Genomic DNA, 22,249 nt, shown 5'->3' on the forward strand with positions numbered 1-22,249 from the left:
GACAATTTAATTTGAATTATTAACATTAAGTTAAATATAAACTGATAGGAATATATTAAAATTTTAAGCAATTCATTTAAAGAAAACATTGCATATGTAGTGGAAATTAATGTAATATTAACATCAAAATTACCAATGTCAAACAGACACCTTCTCAAATATATCTATATACATGTAATGTATACACATATTTATATTTTAATATTTTACATCACAAATATATTTCTGAAATGTAAGTCATCACATTAAAATTAATTTATGTGTGTGTATCCTTGTGTATGTATATGTGTGATGCTTAGTAAAGTAACTCATACTTAGTGCTAGGAACTGTGTTGTAGTTTAATTGATGTTTAATCTTTTGAAGTATTTGTTGAATATTTATAACATTATGTACTTTGCATAATTCACAATAAAAGGATATGTTTGATAAAGACTATTATTTTTACCATTGTTCTTTTAGTGCTTATCAATATTTTAGTGCTAATACTGGATGTTAAAAGCTATTTCCTTACATTATATTAGCCAAATTTTCTATCAGAGAATACTTTATAGCAACAGGATAATAACTTAGTTTTATAGTGGTAACTGTAAGTCAAAAAATATAATGAGATCCCTTTTAAATTATCAAAGAGAAAAGATTAAGTAGCACTAAAGAAATTGTTGTAGTAAGGAGACTTTTATTACTATATCTAATAACTTGGAAATTGTTAATTCATGTATTTCTGGTTACTTTGAGCAAAGCTGAATTTTTCATTTACTAAACACTGAATCCCAACAGTACCCAGTTACAGAACTGACAGTCTGACTGCCATGCCCAGTCTTGCTGACACAGGGATTCCAACATCTGCTCTGTGTTTTACTGCAGTTCCAATCATGTTGATAACAGTGATGTGGTGACTACCCTTTCTCTTTCCCACCAGCTAGCTTCCCTGAAAGCAGTCCCTGTTCCAAAGGTGTAAGCAAATGAGGAAAACAACCCAACTGCCACTGATTATAGGAGCAAACGGCTCTCTTACACAAGAATTTACACAGAACTTGAGACATGAGGATCCCAAGAATCAATGGCAGCCTATGCAGGGACAATTTCCAACACATTTTTGATAGACCTACCTCCAAATGCATTTTTGACTTACCATATTCTAAGTATTTTCCATTTTATTTTCTTATTCCTTATATAAAATTTATGAAATAATTCTACAAATGCAAAATGCTAACATATTGTATCAATGTGTGCAAAGTATGGCAAAACATAAATGAAACATACTGGAAAATGTACATTTTGTACCTGAAAACTAACAACAACAAAAACAAATCAAAACCTGATCAAGAAAATTTTGATTCAGTAGGTTAAAAGAGGATGTGAACATTTGAGTTCATTCCTGTATATTACTGATGTCGTGGAGACTTTTTCTTTCACAAAACTGAAGGTTGTGTTGCTATCTATGTAGCCAATTAGGTACTGGCTTCTAGTTAGCAGGAGCCACAGATGTTGTTAAGGCATCCACAATGAGCAGGACATCCCCTGCAACAAAGAACAATCGCATACAAAAAGATCAATACAGCAGCGATTGAGAAGCCAGGCTACCCAGAGAAAATTGGCTAAATCCTACTTAATATAGCCCATTTGCAACTCTATATAATCTCTTTCTATCCTAAATTCAGACACCAAAATATTTGTAATACGTTGTATTTCTTCAAAATGAAAGAACTTGCACATCACTTATTTTGAATGCAACCTGAATGTGCCTAAGAATATACAAACACATCCAGAGCAGTTGTTCAGTGTTCACCACCATCAGCACTCGACCACAGATACCCCATCTGGTGCAGTCTGATATGGGTAATAATGGTGGAGTGTTCTTGCTGTCTTGACTGTACTCATTACTGTGATGTTATTTTAGGACTAAGTAGTGTTTGCCCATTGGACCATAAAAGTGTGTCATGTAAATACAGGTTTTAGAACACACAATAGTCTGTCCATGTGTGGAAATATACAGCAGAAAAAGCCTCATAAAGCGCCTTTAATAGTATTTGTTGGGCATGTGAAGTAATTCCTTTCCAAAGTTAAATCACTTGGAAAAAAAGGGGCTCTTCATTTCAAAGACCCTGTAAATAATTATACTGCATTATACATCATTCATATGTCAATGTAAATTTTAGTGTTAAATCGAAGGAGTTTGAAATGGAAAAGTACTAAGCAAATGTCCCACAATAATCAAACCTTTTATTTTTTTATTTATTCTCACCTGGGTTGCTCTTTGCAATTGAATTGTGTGATGGGGGGGTCTAGTGTTTATTGAGCCAGCAACCTTATATTTGACACTTTATCCTAGAATTAAGTTATGAACACCAATACATCCCATAGAAAATAAATTCCAAAGGGAAATCACCTTCACAGAAGACATCCTGGCAACATTAGGCCATGATTCTTGGCAGATGTTACATTCAAGTTGACAGTAAGAAAATAAAGTGCAAAGTATTCCTGGCCAAAACAAGATTTTTAAATTGTCTGAATTAAATCATGGCAAGAAGCATATGCCTGACAATTCATGATTATATCATGGAAAAATTGAAATATATACTCCATTTTTTCAGTCCTAAAACTGGGACAAATATTTTCCCACTGAAATAAATTTTTATAATGCTAATTCATAAAATTTTTAGCATTACCTGTAACAAAACTATCCCAGCACACACAATTTTGTTTTGTCTTTGTTTGTTTGCTGGCTTTTTGTTTGTTTGTTTGGGGGTGGATTTTTCAAGACAAAGTTTCTATGTATAACCTTGGCTGTGGTTTGGAATTCACTCTGTAGATTAAGCTACCCTTGAATTTACACATCTTCCTGCTTCTATCTCGGATGTGTTGGAATTAAAGGCATGTAACATCAATATACCATACACAGTGGAGATTTTTTATACAAAATAATATGAATTATTAAAAGAATGATTGACCTGTAGAGTTCACTGATTTTAAAGAAGCTACCTTATTGACTTTGACATGGATGAAGTTTTATGCCTCTGTTATTCCCACATACTTTTTTTTTTGGTTTTTTTCCAGACAGTGTTTCTCTGTATTGTTTCCAAGGCTGTCCTGGAACTTGCTCTGTAGATCAGGCTGGCCTCAAACTCACAGAGATCTGCCTACCTCTGCCTCCTGAGTGTCACCAATGACCGGCTATTCCTACATACTTTAATCTTGAGAAAAACTCTTGACAAACTATTACAATTTTATTTTTAAAATATAGAGAGGTAAAACACGTTTAGAAGTTTATTAAACTACATTTTAAATTTTGATTTCAGTATTTAAAGTATATACATGGAGAAATTATAAATGTATGTACACTTAAGACAATAGTTAGCTTAATTTAGCTAAATATACATTTGACTATATCAACAAACATTTATGGCTAGCCATCAACTTCCAAACCATTAATTCAATTATGGTATGTGCAATAAGTTTTTAAACAGAAAGGGTATTTTTGAAATCATTTTCTTTCTGTGCTGTGACGTATTCCTAGTCATAAGAAATACAGACATAAGCTAGCCAGTTGCATTCATTTCTCCTAAATGCTTATATTTAAAATGATTTTATAACATCAAATTAGAAAAGTTCACTAATGATAAACATTTTAATTAGTATTTTGTTTAAGGAACCATTATTTTATTTAAGGAACTATCTTAACCATAACATGTATTTTTTTCATTTTCAATAATTTCTGGTAATGGAACAGCATTTATACCTAGTGTACAAATGGACGTTGCTAGCGCATTCTCCATAGAGGGTTACTCTCAACCTACACATGCGGGAGGGCCTAGGCCCTGCCCCAAATGATGTGACAGACTTTGATGATCCCCCATAGCAGACCTCACCCTTTCTATGGAGTAGAAGAGGGATGAGGTTGCTGGGGGGCATGGGAGAATGGGAGAAAGAGGGAACTTGGATTGATATATAAAATAAGATTGTTTCTAATGTAAATAAGAGAAAGAAAAATTCAAAATATCCATAGTTATTGTTTCTTTGTAAAAGTCCCAGTGATAGCAAAATTTGCGGATCTTTAAATCAAACTTTTTACTTAATTTCACCCTGCAGCTTATAGTATATGTTTTTAGAAAAAAAATCAATATGAGCTTTGTGTTTGGTTTCCTCATAATTATCCTGCCTACCTGAATGCATAAATATAAGAATTAAATCATTTAAACATACAGAATTTAGAACAACACAGGTAAAATGGAGTCCCATTTAGTGTCTTGACTTTTGAAATTGTTCCTAACAGTTTTATTTTCTTCATTTGAGGAAGCACCATATACTTGTTGGAGAGAGGAATACATTTCTAATTGCCTATCATATATGTAAGCCAGAGTAACAGACTGTAAGCAACCTGAATTTCAGTCATCAACATATTCCCTAAACTAGTGAAAATTCTAGCTTTCATTTATATACTAGTATAAGTAAAATTAATGCTAACGCCTTGGTAAGGAGGTTCAAAGTGAGCCTTTAGTGACTTTGAAAGTTTTTATGTCCTAAAAGGGCTATGCAATAAATTGTTTAGCCATGTTGTAATTCATACAGCAAGAACAAAGACAAAAACTTACAAATAGCTTCTAGTTTATGAATTTCCATCAAATCATGTCATACACTGAATTAGGTTTGTTACTTAAGCTATCAAATATACTTTCTTTTCTGCCAAAGATCTCTCTTTACATGACAATGCTTAGCTGCAAGATGGATGAGTCAGTGGACCCCATACCAAGAACACTTGATCAAGATATACTGCCAAATTTATTTATAGGGCCTTGGATGAGATCTAATAATGGACTTTAGGCACGGGCCATCTTACAATCTGCATTAGAGTGAGGCTTCTTTGCATCTACCTAACCAGTGTTACCACAGTATATATGACCTTTTTGATCACTTTTTATCTGACAGGTCTGAAAAACCTAATCCTAAACCATTTTCTCCTTTGCTTACTATTGTCCCATCACATGGGACACATTTTGCTTTTTAAAACATATTAATCTTTTTCTATTCACAGAGAATTGAAAGAAACAGTATAACTTTCAGGAATATGTTTTTTTTCTTTCTTTTCAACGGATTAATATGTCTCCACTAGGATGTAATTTAAAACGTAATTTCTAACAACCACCAAAATAGGTTGTGTTCTAATTTCACTGTCTTCTACAATTTGGGAAATTGCCTTAACTAGACATTGTAAATAACTGTTTCCTTCTCATTTTTCTCTAGAATATTTTAATCTACACATGGATTTAGATGTTACCATTGGCTGTAACTGTATTTTCCAGATTGAAGCACCCTTCTTTGAGGAAGCAAATAGAAGTAAATGAAATTTACAAAGCTCTACAGTTACTGAAGCCAGATTCACAAGGTCCTTCCCCAACGTTGTAGAAACATTAAGAAATGATGAGAAGAGTACAATCTCCAGTTTCCCAAGCTGCCTGGAAGTCCCAGAATGGAACTTTATGGGTGATAATCCCTGATACAGTGAGGTTTTTGGTGATGCAAATTCCTTTGAACATCCATGTTCCAGAAAGAACCCATCATGCAGACTCCAACACTAATACATTCACTGATTTACTACGGTATTTTTATGACAAGCTATTTCTCTCTTTGTTGTTCCTACCCTATCTGAGGAGAATGGACATTTGTCCACATCATCCTTGGAAAAGTCATACAATTTCTGTATTCATCGTTTCTTCATCATCATTAAAATATCAATGTGTTTATGTCATCAAGTCACACACCAACACCCCAGTCCTGTCTTCTCATTTCTTGACTAACTTCACACTATCTTGCAGTCCTTTAACAGGGTCCACATTGAAGTCTTGACATGGTCTCTTCTACCAAAAATCTCATTTGTTAATCCACCTGTTAAAAAGGGTAATTCCTCCTAACTGTTCGTCATGTCACCAACCTAGAAATCATATGTCACTCTCAACATCTCCTTTTTCTTCCATGACAATCTGGTCTTTTCCTCTTTATGCTTGTAATGTGTATAACTATATATTCATTTCTACTCTATAATTGTCATATGGATCATTCATTCCAGAAAAAGAAAACTGTTACCAAGCTATATCAGGTAGGGTTTTCTAGAAGAAAAGAACTGTTAAACTAAATAATTTCATTTATTTATACACTATATATATATATATTCTTCTTACAATGGCTTAATGGCTGTGGCATTAGTAATCCTTCAATAGATGTTTCTCAGTGGCAAAGCCTAGGATCTAATGGTTGTTAAGTCCAAAAGACCAGATGTCTCAGCAATCCCAATTAGATGCTAAAGTGTAAGAACCACTGCTTGCTAGTCTACACTGGAATCTCAAACAACTAGGTTCTAACAACATTAGAGGAATGTCTCAATAGCACGCAGATGAACATGCCAGCAAAAAATGAGGGCAAGCAGGCAGGCATGAAAGCAAACACTTACTTCTTCCAAGCCCCTTTATGTGGCCTATTCTCAGAAGGTTAGTTCAGATTTAGGGTGGATCTTCCCACATCAAAAGACCCAATGAAGAATAAACCCATCACAGTTGTGCTGGTTCCTTGGGTTTCATCAATTACAGGTTTACTAAGGTTGACAGCCATGATGAGCCATAGCAATAAGTATTGTGAAGACATAGTTTAATAAGAGTATATTCTGAGAATATAAAAAGGCTTTTGGAAATCATGTAAAATATTTCTACATCCCATAATTAGGAGGAAGAGGATTTTTACAATAAAGGCTGAAAATATGGGTGAAAGGAAGGATCACCAGAAAGTGAGATGAAACCCAAGAAAAGCTGTCTTCTGTGGTGGGGGAACAGGAAAAGAACAGATAAGTTGGAAGCCAAAACAATAAAACTGTATTTCCATTCTGCCTCTATCTGTCAAACTTACACTGATATCTATTAGCCAAAACAAGTAGAAGTTAGAAAAATACAGTTCATTTTGGGTTTCCTCACGCTATAAATTCTGAATTTTTTATTCCAGTATTTTGTGATGTAGAAAGTCTGAACGGGACAAATTCATTGTATCATAAGTACTGTTATATTTTTGTTTTCTATTGTTATGATAAACACCATAATCAAAAGCAACTTGGTTAAATAAGAGTTTATTTGAATTAATATTTCCTAATCAGAGTCCATTGTAAAGGGGAGTCAAGGTAGTAACAAGAAGACAAGAGGGGAGGTAGAGGGAACTGGGATTGACATGTGAAACAAGCTATTTAAAATTAAAATAATAAAATAAAAAAGATTTTAAAAAAGGAAAAAAAGACAGGAACTGAAACAGAAGTCATGGATCAACACTACTTATTGGCGTGCTATCCATGGTTTGCTCAATCTGTATTTTGTACACCCCAGGACACCTTCCCTGGGTGTCATCTACCACAGTGGAAGAAGAGGCACTCTACATCAATTGTTAATCAAGGAAATGCTCTAGATATTTGCTAAGGAGACCATCTGAAGCAGGCATTCTTCAACGAAGTTCATTATTCCAATATGACACTAGTTTGCATCAAGTGACCAAAAAGTGACTAGCACTGTCCTTTCAAATGTAGTGGTCTTCTCATTTGGCTAGATTCTTCTCCTCTCATACATATTGTATTTATAGTATTCAGAACCTGCATTGCTTTCCTCTACTTAAAGTGACTCTAGTATTGTTTAATTCATTATTTTTCATACAAATACTATAAAAATTTGTTTCCCTAACTCTTATTTTTCCTTATCAAACTGAAATCTAGGAGGAAAGGCATCCTGCATCTTTTTTAAAAAAATCAATTATGACTAGAAAATAGTGGATACCAAGTGAACATTGGACAGATTAGCATGTGGCAGTGTAGGTTGAAAAGCTTCCCAACTGGTTCTCATAATCTCTATTTGAGAATATAATTGTGTTATTAACTAATCTTCAAATTTCAAGTATTTTAAAAGATGAAGTAATTTAGGATAATTAATTCTAACTTGTTTAGTTCAGCTGTTACGCATCAACCAAGAGTTCTTAATATACGTGTAAAATGAGTTTTATTTCTAAAGGCTGCCTAGATGGAAGAGTTTTGTTTGGTTTTGATACTTCTTTCAGAAAAAAGTGTCTTTGAGATATCACACTTAATCTTAGAGAAATCACACTTAATCTTGATTCCTCCAATCAAGTGATTTCCCTTGTTAAAGTTCAAACATGAACAATTTTATGTTGAAGCTATTCACATAAGATCTTCCACTAGGGGAGGGTGAATATTTCCAAGGAACAGCTTTAATGCCTCTACTTATCAGATTCCATACAACATTTTATAGAATATAAATATTTAATATTTTATACATTTAAGAACTTCTATATGAATGAGGTCATTTTTGAATATTTTGCTGTCATATGTCTTTTTTTTTTAGTCTGCAGCTCTTGAGGTGTATCTCCTGGCTCTGATCCTTGACTATTTCACTGTGATAAAATTCTTTGTAAAGTAACATATGTTTTTTTAATTTGAAATAAAGCCTTTAAAATATGTGTCTAGTATGAACATTGATAAGGATTTTCATATTTTGCATAAACTAAATTTCATAAACACTTTTGGCAGAAGTTCTTTCTTGTACAACTTCTGCTTTGATAAATAAAAAAGTAAATTAATAACTTACATAAAAACTAGTATTTAGGTGCTTGGATAACTCATTATCCCCTGGCATTTTAATGTAATTGTGTTAATAAATCTGTATAAGGATAGATACCTATGCATATTCGTCAGTATGTATGATAGCAATGCTTGTGCATGTTAATAAATAAAAATGACTTTATAAGTTCACCATTTCATAACTTGACAAAGAAAAGTAGGTCACATGTTAGTTTTAAATATTTATTAGCATAAATTAATTGTACCAAATAATGGATTTCACTGTTCATTTACATAATGCATATGTATACTTTGATCGGATGTTCTTCCTCTTACACTGTCATACATCTTCTACAGTTTTCCACACTCCTCCTCTCCTTTGAAAATTATTCCCTTTCTTCTTTTAAATTTTCTCTCATTCTCATTATTCTAACCATTAGAAAAATTGTAAGGTATTTATCTTTCTAACTCTGATTATTTTTTCCTTGACATGATATACCCATTCCAGTGCAAATGACATGGTTTTTATCACTCCTTATAGAAGAATAATATTCCATTTCATATAAACCACATTTTCTTTATTCATTCTACGGTCAGTTGAAATAGAACTTTTTAATTATTATTTTTATAGAACTGTCATACTGATTTCCGTTGTGACTGAAGTAATTTGTATTTCCACCCGTTGTGTATAAAGGTTCACATTTGTCTGTATCAACACCACTATTTGCTGTGTTTTAGTATAATTGATAGCTGTTCTCACTGGAAAGATGAAATTTGAATTCCTTTTATTGACATTTAATTTAAATTCCTTTCTTCCTAAATGTATTGAAAAAGATTTCATGTGTTTAGTCATCATTTTTATTTCCTCTTTTGAAAATTTTCTGTTCCTTTTGTTTCACAGTTTAATGAATGGATTGTGTGTTCATTTTGTATTCAGCATTGGAATTGTTTATAACCATGGAATGCTAATCCTGTGTCATGACTAGATCACTACAAATTCTGCCATCAGTTAGTTCCTAAGCAGGAAGTGGTTGTCTATTCCTAGACCACAAGAAGTTTTCTCTGTATTTTCCTTTAGTAGATTCCAAGATTAAAAACTTACATTAGAGTCTTTGATCAATTTTGAATTGATATTTGTACACTGTAAGCCACAGGTATAAAATTTTGTTATTTTTATAGAGGATATAAACATGCATTGTTTTTTTAGTGAGATTTTCTATCACTGTGTGCTAATGAGGTTTTCTAACCTATTTTATTTTACTAGTTTACAATATCATGCAGATATCCAATGTATTCTTATTATAGTCCCCTTTGTCTGTGTGTTTATGTGTGTTTGTATCTGTGTGTATATATATATATATATATATATATATGTATATATATATATATATATATAGTACCTGTTGTTCCCATAGAGGTTAGAAAGGGTGGTACAGGCAGTTGCGACCTACTCTATTTTAATGTTGGAAACAAATTCTGGTTCTTTGGAAGCTCAGCAACCACTTTTAATTTCTTAGTTATCTCCTTTTTCCCCCCATTTTACTTTTATGTCTTTTAGAGTTGTGTGTATGTGTAAGTAGCAATAACTACTGTATGTTCATTATTGTAATTGTCATAAAATGTCCAGAAAACAACTTTTCATAACACTTGTCACCACCCTATAACTCTTAGAATCTTTTTGTCACCTTTTCTACAGTATTCCTGGAATCATAGATGGAGTGATATAGATGGGCCGTTCAATAGTCACTTATTCTCAGCACTTGACCACTTGTGAGTCTCTGAATTAATCACCACCCTACATATAAGAAGTTTCTCTGAGAAAGGTTCATAACAGCACCCATCTATTTAGTATAAACTCAATGAAGGCAGTTTAGCAACATGTTCATTTTCAAATCTTTGTGGGTTATCAAGTTGGTCCTATGACCACCAAAACCATAAGCTTTTGACCAGGTTTAGTTCCAAGCATACATTTTCATCTATAAGATGGGATCCAAGTTCAGAGAGAAATTGGTTACATGAACCCCTAACCCAAGTTATGCCATTATTGCACTAGTAGGCATATCTTGCTTTGTATGACAGTATATACACACAGGGTGCAAAGCTGGATGATACCATCGATAACTTTCACTTTGGACAGTCTCAATAAACCCTACTATCACTGTAATTGCCAGATAGAGAACTCTTACAGGCCAATTCGAGTTCATGTTCTTTTGACAACATTTTAGAGCATAAGATAGCCATAGTAACATGAGTTTTTATTCAACATTTCAGACTTTTGGTCTATGTTACATTCTTGGTGCCAGTGACACACTGGTTTTGCTGACTTATAAATAAAATGAGATATTATGATATTTATAACATTGATTTTGATATTGAAAGTGTAGTCTGCGTGATGGCCTTTTATTATTTCATATCAATTATAGAATTGGTTTCTATTTCAATGAAAATGTAACTGAAATTTGGATTGTGATTCACTGCTTCTTTAGGTCGCTGTTGATAATTTGACTATTTCATAATAACAATTGCAAAACTGTGTGAACATGTGATATATTTTAAGCTTCTGGCTTCTTTTGGAATACCTTTCTTCAAAGTTTTATACTTTGGTTGTACTAGTTTAACTCTGTCTGATGTTTAATTCCTTTTTCTCCATCTATTACAAATGAGATTGTTTTCCTCATTCTTTCAAAGGATGTATATTGACTTGTTTATTTTTTTGCTTGTTTTTACTGTTTTCTGAATGTAGTAGCTTATCTATGGTGTCTTGTATTCCTTATGTTCTTGAAATTCATTTGTTCTTGTTAATTAGTGAGACTTTCCCCTGTGCTTTGATTTGACTTACTGAACCACTCATGAACTACTCATTACCAAAAATTTCATTTCTTTTTCAGAATCTCCATGTCTTATCCCAATTTTTGAATTTCATGTTGAAGGCTGGGAATGTGTCACTTACTTCATTCATCTGCTCATGTAAGTCTTCTTTGATGTTAGTGACCATTAAAAAAACAAGAACAACAAACCTTTGTGTTATTAGTCTATCATTTCAAAGTTTTGCTTTCCTTAATAATGAACTGAGATTTTTAGGGTGAGTCTTGTTTCCTTGCTATTTCATATGCATTATATTTCTGTGTTGTACATTGTATATTTATTAGGGTGACCATAAGTTTTGATTTTTTAAATTTATTTTTAAATTTAAATTTAAATTAGAAACAAGGTTGCTTCACACGTCAATTCCAGGTCCCTCTCTGTTTCCTTCCCCTCCTCCTGTGCCCTCCGACCGATGCCCCCAATATCCCCTCATTTACCCAGGGAGGGTGAGGCCCTCCATGGGGGTGTCCATAGTCTGTCATTTTATCCAGGGCAGGGCCTAGACCCTCCCCGAAGAGTTCAGGGTGAGAGTGCATCTCACATTGTTGGATGGGGGTTCAAAGTCCATTTGTATACACGGGATAAATACTGATCTACTGCCCAAAGATCAATAGATTACCTAGGCCTCCTCACTGATCAGTCCCATGCTGGATTCCCAGGCATCAATCTGGGATTCAAGAGCTATCCCTTGACAGGTCAGCTGTTTTGGGGTTCAAACCAGCCCAGTCTTAATCCTTTTGGTCATCAGTCCTCCCTCTCTGTCACTGGTTTTCTTGAGTTCAGCTCAGTGCTTAACCGTGGGAGTCTGCCTCTTCTTCCATCAGCCACTGAATGAAGGTACTGTTTTCCAGACTCTCTGGCCATGGAATTGTAGGCTGGCACTCCCCAGATCTATGTCTAAAATCCATATATGAGAGAGTACATGCCATGTTTCTCTTTTTGTGACTGGGTTACCTCGCTCAGGGTTTTTTCTTCTAGTGCCATCCATTTGGCTACAAATCTTAGGATTCCATTGTTATTTTTTTTCTGCTGAATAGTGCTCCATTGTGTAAGTGTACCACATTTTCAGTATCCGCTCTTCAATTGAGGGGCATCTAGGTTGCTTCCAATTTCTGGCTATTAAAAATAATTCTGCTATGAACATAGTGGAATAGACATCCTTGTTGTATGAATGGGTATCTTTTTAATATATGCCTAAGAGTGGAGTTGCTGGGTCTTGTGGTAGGTTTATTCCCATTTTTCTGAGGAATCTCCATACTGATTTCCAAAGTGGCTGAACAAGTTGGCACTCCCATCAGCAATGGGGGAGTATTTCCATTTCACCACAACCTCTCCAGCATAAATTGTCATTGGTGTTTTTTATTTTAACCATTCTGACAGGAGTGAGATGGTATCTCAGAGTTGTTTTGATTTGCATTTCCCGGATGGATAAGGATGTTGAGCACTTTCTCAATGTCTCTCAGCCATTTAAGACTCCTCTATTGAAAATTCTCTATGTAGTTATGTAGTCCACTTTTTAATTGGATCCTTTGGTATTTTGGAGACTTGCTTCTTGAGTTCTTTGTAAATATTGGAGATCAGCCCTCTGTCAGATGTGGGGTTAGGGAATATTTTTTCCCATTCTGTGGGCTACCTTTTTGTCTTGCTGACTATGTCCTTTGCCTTATATAAACTTCTCATTTTCAGGAGGTCCCATTTATTAATTATTGCTCTCGATGTCTGTGCTACTGGTGTCATGTTCAGGAAGCTGTCTCCTGTACCAATTCGTTCAAGGGTACCACCCACTTTCTCTTCTGAGAGATTCAGTGTGGCTGGATTTATGTTGAGATCTTTGATCCATTTGGACTAAGTTTTATGCATGGTGATAAACATGGATCCACCCGCATTCTTCTACATGCCAGCCTCCAGTTATGCCAGCACCATTTGTTTTTCTGTTGTATATTTTTAGCTTCTTTTCAAAGATCAGATGTTCATGCATGCGTGGGTTAGTATCAGGGTTTTCAACTCAATTCCATTGTTCTACCTGTCTGTTTTTGTGCCAATACCAAGCTGTTTTCATGACTATAACTCTATAATAGAGCTTGAAGTCAGGGATGGTGATGCCTCCAGATGTTGCCTTGTTGAACAGGGTTGTTTTGGCTATCTTGGGTCTTTTGTTTTTCCATACAAAATTGAGTATTGTTCTTTTGAAATCTGTGAAGAATTGTGCTGGGATTTTAATGGGGATTGCATTGAATCTGTAGATTGCTTTTGGCAAGATTGCCATTTTTACTACGTTGATCCTACCTATCCAAAGCATGGGAGATCTTTCCATATTCTGAGGCTTCTTTAGTTTCTTTCTTTAAAGATTCAAAGTTCTTGCGATACAGGTCTTTCACTTGTTTGGTTAGCGTTACCCCAAGGTATTTTATGTTGTTTGTGGCAACTGTAAAGGGTGATGTTTCTCTGATTTCTTTCTTAGCCCTTTTATCATGTGTATGTAGTAGGGCTACTGATTTTCTTGATTTGATCTGGTAGCCTGCCACATTGCTGAAGGTGTTATTCAGCTGTAAGAGTCCCCGGGTAGAGTTCTTTGGGTCATTTATGTAAACTACTATATCATCTGCAAATAGTGAAAATTTGACCTCTTCCCTTCCAATTTGTTTCCCGTTGATCTCCTTCTGTTGTCATATGGCTCTGGCTAGAACTTCAAGTACAATGCTGAAAAGGTATGGAGAGAGTGGACAGTGTTGTCTTGTTTCTGATTTTAGAGGAATTGAGTTGAGTTTCTGTCCATTTAGTTTGAGGTTGGCTGTTGGTTTGCTGTATATATTTTTTATTATGTTTAGGTATGTTCCTGTTATGCCAGATCTCTCCAATACCTTTATCATGAAGAGGTGTCAGATTCTGTCAAAGGATTTTCAGCATCTAGTGAGATGATCATGTGATTTTTGTTTTTCACCTTGTTTATATGGTGGATTACATTGATGGATTTTTTATGTTGAAGCATCCCTGCATCCCTGGGATGAAACCTACTTGATCATGGTGAAAGATTGTTTTGATGTGTTCTTGGATCCGATTTGCCAGTATTTTATTCAGTATTTTTTCATCAATGTTCATGAGGGATATTGGTCTGAAGTTCTCTTTCTTAGTTGTGTCTTTGTGTGGCTTGGGGATCAAGGTCATTGAAGCCTCGTAGAAAGAGTTTGGGAAAGACCCTTCTGCTTCTGTTGCGTGGAATACTTTGAGAAGAATTGTTATAAGCTGTTATTTGAATTTCTGATAGAATTCTGCACTGAGGCCATCTGGACCTGGGCTTTATTTTGGTTGAGAGACTTTTGATGACTGCTTCTATTTCCATAGGTGTTATAGGTCTATTCAAATTCCTTATCTGTTCTTGATTTAATTTTGGCAAGTGATAGATATCTAGGAAGTCATCCATTTCCTTTAAAATTCGAATTTTGTGGAGTACAGGTTTTCAAAGTATGACCTGATGATTCTCTGAATTTCCTCAGAGTCTGTTGTTATGTCCCCCTTTTCATTTCTGATTTCGTTAATTTGCATGTTCATGCTCTGCTGTTTGGTAAGTTTGGACAAAGGTTTGTCTATCTTGTTGATTTTCTCAAAGAACCAACTCTTTGTTGCATTGATTCTTTGTATTGTTTTCCTAGTTTCTACTTTATTGATTTCAGCCCTCAATTTGATTATTTCCTGTCATCTACTCCTCCTGTGGAGTTTGCTTCTTTGTGTTCTAGAGCTTTCAGCTGTGCTGTTGATTCTCTAGTATAACTATTCTCCAGTTTCTTCATGTGGGCTCTTAGTGCTATGAACTTCCCCTGTAGCACTGCTTTCAAAGTGTCCCATAGGTTTGTGTATGTTGTGTCTTCATTCTCATTGAATTCTAGGAAGTCTTTAATTTCTTTTTTATTTTTTCTTTGACACAGGAATGGTGCAGTTGTGCTTTATTCAATTTCCATGAGTTTGTAGGTTTTCTGCAATTTGTGTTGTTGTTGAATTCTAATTTTAATGGATGGTGGTCTGATAAGATGCATGGAGTTATTCCAATTTTTTGTAGCTTGTGAGGTTTGATATGTTGCCAAGTATGTTTTTGATTTTTGAGAAGGTTCCATGTGGTGGAGAGAAGAATGTATATACTTTTTTATGTGGATTAAACGTTCTATAGATGTCTGTTAATCCCAGTTGAGTCAATACTTCTATTAGACCCTTTGCTTCTTTGTTGATTTTCTGTCTGGTATTCCTGTCTAGTGGTGAGAATGGGGTGTTGAAATCTCCTACTCTAAGTGTGTGGGACTTTATATGTGATTTAAGTTTTAGTAATGTTTTTTATGAATGTGGATGCCTTTGTATTTGGGTTATTAGATGTACAGGGTAGACACTTCATTTTGGTGGATTTCGCCTGTGATGAGTATATAATGGCCTCCTTCATCTCTTATGATTGATTTTAGTTTAAAGTATAATTTGTTCGATATTAGGATTGCTACCCCTGCTTGTTTCTTGGGTCCATTTGATTGGAAATTTTTTTTCCCAAACTTTGACTCTCAGGTAGTGTCTGTCTTTGATGGTGAGGTGTGTTTCTTGTATGTAGGAGAAGGATGGGTTCTGTCTTGGAATCCATTCTGCTATCTTGTGTCTTTTTATGGGTGAGTTAAAGCCATTAATCTTGAGGGATATTAAAGATCATTCATTGCTCATTCTTTTTTGATTTGGAATTATGTGTGGAATTTCACCCCTTTGTTCTTTTGGCTGTTGGTAGAGTGGGATTCTCTAATGCCAACTTCCTTGGGTTGGAGTTTTCCTTCCAAAACTTTCTGTAGGGCTGGATTAGTGGATATGTATTGCTTGAATCGCATTTTGTTATGGAATATCTTGTTTTCTCCATCTATAGTGATTGAGAGCATCGCCGGTATAGTAGTCTGGGCTGGCATCCATGGTCTCTTAGTGTTGGTAGAATATCTATCCAGGACCTTCTGGATTTCAGAGTTTCCATGGAGAAGTCAGGTGTAATTCTGATAGGTTTGCCTTTATATGTTACATGGCCTTTTTCCTTAGCTGCTCTTAATATTTTTTCTTTATTCTGTATATTTGGGTCTTGATGATTATGTGGCAAGGGGACGTTTGTTTGTGATCCACTCTATTTGGTGTTCTGTAAGCTTCTTGGTCCTTCGTTGGCATGACTTTCTTAAGATTGGGAAAGTTTTCTTCTATGATTTTGTTGAATATATTTTCTGCCCTTTAAGTTGGTTTTCTTCTCCTTCTTCTATACCTATTATTCTTAGGTTTGGTCTTTTCATGGTGTCCCATATATCCTGGATGATTTGTGTTAAGGATTTGTTGGACTTAATATTTTCTTTGGTTGATGAATCCATTTCTCCTAGTGTATCTTCAACACCTGAGATTCTCTCTTCCATCTCTTGTATTCTGTTGGTAATGCTTGTATTGGTAGGACCTGACCGTTTGCTCAGCTTTTCTATTTCCAGCCTTTCTTCAGATTGTGTTTTTTTATTGTCTCTATTTCAGTTTAAAACCCTTGCACTGTTTGCATTGTTTCTTGCAATTTTCAGTTTATCTTGTCATCCATTTGTTGCATTTTATGAATTTTTTTGGTTTGTTCTTTCTTCCATCTCTTGCATTTTTTGGTTTGTTTTTCCTTCCATTTCTTTCATTTTTTTGCTTTGTTTTTTCTTCCATTTTTTAGTTTGTTTTTCTTTCATTTCCTACCTTTTTTGGTTTGTTTTTTCTTCCATTTCATGCATTTTTTGGTTTGTTTTTCATCCATTTCTTTGAGGGATTTTCCTATATTCTCTTTTAGGGACTCTATCATTTTCATGAAGTTGGTTTTAAGGTCATTCTCTTCTGCTTCATTTGCATTGGAATGTTGGAAACTTGCTGTTGTGGAGTGTCTAGAATCTGGCGGTGTCATATTTGTTTTTCTGTTGCTGAGTATGTTTTTGTATTGTCTCTTTCCCATCTCTTCTAGCGTGTGCACAAAGAGCCCCTTACTGGTCTGGTGGTTAGGGGACCAGAGTTCCCTTTCGGTGGTTGCTAGCATCTCCAATAATCTGGTAGTTCTTCTATTCCTTGTCCTCGTTCTGGTCCCATGGGTGGAGAGGATGATCAGCAATCTGGGGTGCTTAGCCTCCCACCTGGTCCCCTGGTTCCTTTGCTGGATCTGCTGGTTTCCTGGTTTTGTTGGTGGAAGAGAAGACCTGGAATCTGGGGTGCTTGTCTCCCGCTGGGATTGGAATCTCTGTGCAATTCCCAGTCAATCCCCAGGCACTGGAACTCAGGCCCAGATGCAGGGCCTGTTGTACCTGATCCTTCCAGACCAGCTCATCCCCTGGTCTCCCTGGATCTGCTCAAGTTCTGATTTTAAATAGCACTCTGCTGATGAGAACTGGGCTCCTGATAGATTACCATCCTGGGGAACTCAGAGAGAAGACAACAAATCATCACAATAGCAACACACATATACACACTCAAAGCTTATACAAATTAACAACAACAAAAAAAAACTTTTAAAGACAATTTATAGAACAGCCATAGCTATTAAAAGGGAAAAAGAAAATGCAGACTATATTATGGTGTGAAAATAAGAAACACAGAATTAATGATAATAAAGTGATAAAATACAAGAGGAGGTGGGAAAAAATAAAAATTTTAGAAAGGAATAAATAAAAAGGAGAAAAGAATGTGGAAAGCACAGAGGAAGGCATCTGTTTGAAAAAGTGAAATATTAAAATGATGCCATATAAATAAGAGTTAAAGGATGCAACAGAAAAGAGAAGATAAATGTAACCCCCCCCCAAAAAAAAGAATTAGAGAACCTTCCTCCTGATTATCAGATATTGGCATGTACTATCTGTGGAAAGGTAGAGTAACAGGTTAAAGTTGAGGTTTACTTACATGTTCCAGAATAATCCTAGTTTGTAAACCCAAGAGCAGCAAGTATCCCTTACAAAAACTGTTGCTTGAGGGCACTAGAGAATTTAAAAGAGCACTCAGTTCTCCAATGGAGAGGAAGAATGGAGGGGTCCAAGTTTCTGTCTAGGTCTCAACAGCAACTCACAAAACATACCTGTAGGGAGGGGGAGAGTGGAGAGGGTGGGCATTTTGGGTCAGGTGAAAACCTGGTGCAGGGAAATCTCCCAGGAACCTATGGCGATGGCTCAGCTAAGACTCCAACCAATAGCAGATATGTTGCCTGAACTGATCATCTGTGATCAGATTGGTGCCTAGCCTAATTATCATCAGAGAGGCTTCATCCAGCAGAGAGGCTTCACCCAGCAAGCTTTCCCCAGGCAAAGCTTGAGGAATCCAGCAGAAGAGGAGGACAAAGGAATGTAGGAGCCAGAGGCTTCAAGGACACCACAAGAAAACCTCCACAATCAACTAACCTGGACTTACAGGGGCTCACAGAGACTGAACAAACCAACAACCATGGAGCCAGCATGGGACTGACTCAGGCATTCCACATATGTTACAGTTGTATAGCTTGGTCCTCTTGTGGGACTCCTAACAATGGAAAGAGGGGCTGTCTCTGACTCTTACTGACTTTAATCATCCTACTCCTCATACTAGTTTGCCTTGTACAGCTTTAATACATGGGGAGGTGCTTAGTTTTACAGCAATTTAATGTGCCATAATGTGTTGATATCCATGGAATGCCTGCCTTTTTCTGAACTGAAGGAGTGGACAGGAGTGGGGATAAGGGAGGGGGACAGAATGGCAGTAGGGGAGAGAAGCTGGGGAAAACAGGGAGGGGAAACTTTGGTTGGGATGTAAAATGAATGTATAAATTTATTTAAAAAGTCTTATAATTAAACATCACTAAGATAGCCAGAAAAATTGAATCATATATTCTAATGCCTACTTATTTTATTCCTACCTCTGTTAATATTTAGTTCCTTTTCCCATTTATACTACTATCTGTCTGAGCATTATATGGTTTGGTTTATTCTAAAGTCACTAATTGTCTTAAAACGTACAAATCTAATACTTCTAACAGGATGGCATTTTCAACAAAGACAAGACAGTGTTTTATATCCTTTGTATCACAACTCCTAGCTCGGTTTCCCACATAAATATTCATAAGTTACATATTTTAAACTCTATATTTATGCAATCCCTGCTTATTAAAATACTATATAGTTCATTTATCAATGCTAACATAGAAAAATTAGAAGAAAAACACACTACACTTCCTTTAGCAAAAAAAAAAAAAAAAACCAAAAACTCATTTGCTTAAGGGCTTTTTTGTTAGATGTAATCATTCTCCTCAACCAATAATGGGAATAGCAAGACTACTGCCACTTAGCTTTACTTTGTCGGTTTAGGCTATTAACATCATTACATCAACATTAAAGAGAATGGGATGCTACAGCCTGGTACAGCAGAGAATTTTACGGCAGGAGATAATCTCCAACTTGCTTCTCTACCACCAGTAACAGGCATAGGACACAATGATCAAGGATGGTAATCACCTACAAAGGAATCATGGCAATTCCAAACCACAAGGATTTCTACCTTTGATTTCACTCATCCTAACATGGACTTAATTATATTTCTGAATCAATAAATGATTTTTGGTTATTGAAAAATTAAGACCCTATTCTAATATTATATGGAATTTAACACTATTTTTTCTCACTGTAAAGTCTTTTGAGTTTGCAAATTTTAGAGAATGAAATGCCTTTATCCTAATCTTGATAAATGACAGAGCATTGAAAATTTATGACCTAAAGACACATCTATCCTAATACCTTTTCATGAAAAAAAATTGCAATTTCAACCTTTCGAAATCTGCTATTTAAAAATGAATGTATATATAGGTCTTGAGGATAAACCCAACATTTAGTAAACAATGCTAAAATATAATACTAAGTTATTAGTAGCACTTATTAATACACACACATATATATACATATATATGCATATATATATATATATATATATATATATCTTAAAACTAAAACTAGAGGTTTCTCTACCCATCCATGGCAAATGTTTTGGGCCAGAGCTGTAGCTGTTCTCCATATGCCCAGGTTGACCCTAGATATATGGGTACTGGTGAGATGGCCTCCAAGGGCATGTCATTTGGTGATCTGGACCCAGTCCTTGATGCCTGCTACAGTGGATGAGCTAGCTATGGCTGTGCTGGGGAGATTGTCCTAGTGGTGTCAATGAGGGAATGCTGGTGGACTGACCAGCCCAGCTACCACCCAGACCAGAAACAGTGCTACAAATTGGCCCATGCCAACATCTACCTCAGCTATGAACTGCGGGATCATGTGAAGAAGCCAATCTGTAGAACCAAAACAACAGCCTCTATAACTCAAAGCAACCATAGAATATCCAAGAGGAGCCGCATTGTGGGTCCAGTTGAAGTTGTAGCAAAGTCTGAGATCTCAAGCCAGACCAATGACTCTCTGCATTGAACATTTGCCAGATAAGATATATGGAATAAAGGGTACATTGTGTGGCTCATTTTGTTGTACTACAACTTCCTCACTGAGACTTTGTTTATATGTGTTAGCATTTGTGGGTTTTTTGTTTTATTTTACATTTTATTTTATTTGGGGACATTACATAGGCAAAATAAAGTGAATATGAAGTGATGGGAAGATGAATGGGATCCGGTTATATGATGTAAAATCCACAAAGACTCAATTAAAAAAAATAAAAGCTTTCATGGCCATTATGTGATACTACAGAGTCAGGGTACACTTCAACAAAGTATTTCAAAGCAGTGTTACAGCTATTAATAACCTGTGTTTAAACTTAAAGGACACCTACAATGGGATGCTAACAGTTTTACTTTGTGCAGTTTGGAAGCAATGTTTTACCAAGAAAATATTATTCTGTCCTTAGACATTTGGGCACTTTCTTCTGTAGATTCTCAGGAAGTTCTGCAGTCGACAGTGCTGGAGTATTATCCTGGAAGATATGCAGAGATACACAATAATCTGAATCTCTTGGCTTTGCTTTCCTTCATCTGCTTCATTCCAAAATTAAAATGATGTCTGAAGCTTTGAGGAACATACAGACATATTTAAAAATTCCCAATTAAGATAATGATTTTGAAAGAATTCAGCAAAGAAGTCAAATACCTCTTCAAAGTGTGTTATGAAATGAAAATTAGAGCTAATGTTAATTCAAGTGGACCAGCTTTCATGGTACCAGAAGGTGCTGTTCAATCTTCCAAAGAAGGGAGGCAGCCAAGAGCCCTACTCAGCTGTAGTGCTTGTGAAACACATCGGTGACCAGCATGGAAAAATAACCCTATGGGTGCAGTGCCAGCACACATACCTCAGTGTTAGTCAATGCTCACTAAATGGACTTAAATTTTCCAACAGGAAGGATATATACCTTGCATGATACTGGAAACTTAGCTACTCAGTGCTAGTGAAATCATGGTTATTTCCTTAGGTATAGAAATGACTTGTAATGAGACCCAGCAATTCCACTCTTAGGCATATATCCAAAGGAGGCAAATTCATACAAGGGCATCTGCTCCACTATGTTCATAGCAGAATTATTTGTCATAGCCAGAGCATGGAAGCAACCTAGATGCCCCTCAACTGAACAGTGGATAGAGAAAATGTGGTACATTTACACAATGGAGTATTACTCAGCAGAAAAAAAAACAATGGAATCTTGAAATTCACAGGTAAATGGACAGCAGTGGAAGAAACCATTCTGAGTGAGGTAACCCAGTCACAAAAAGAAAAACATGTTATGTACTCACTCACATATGGATTTTAAACATGGATCAGGTGAGTACCAGTCTG

The sequence above is a fragment of the Mesocricetus auratus genome, unplaced genomic scaffold (genome assembly GCF_017639785.1).
Source record: "Mesocricetus auratus isolate SY011 unplaced genomic scaffold, BCM_Maur_2.0 Super-Scaffold_100004, whole genome shotgun sequence".
NCBI classification, from domain to species: domain Eukaryota; kingdom Metazoa; phylum Chordata; class Mammalia; order Rodentia; family Cricetidae; genus Mesocricetus; species Mesocricetus auratus.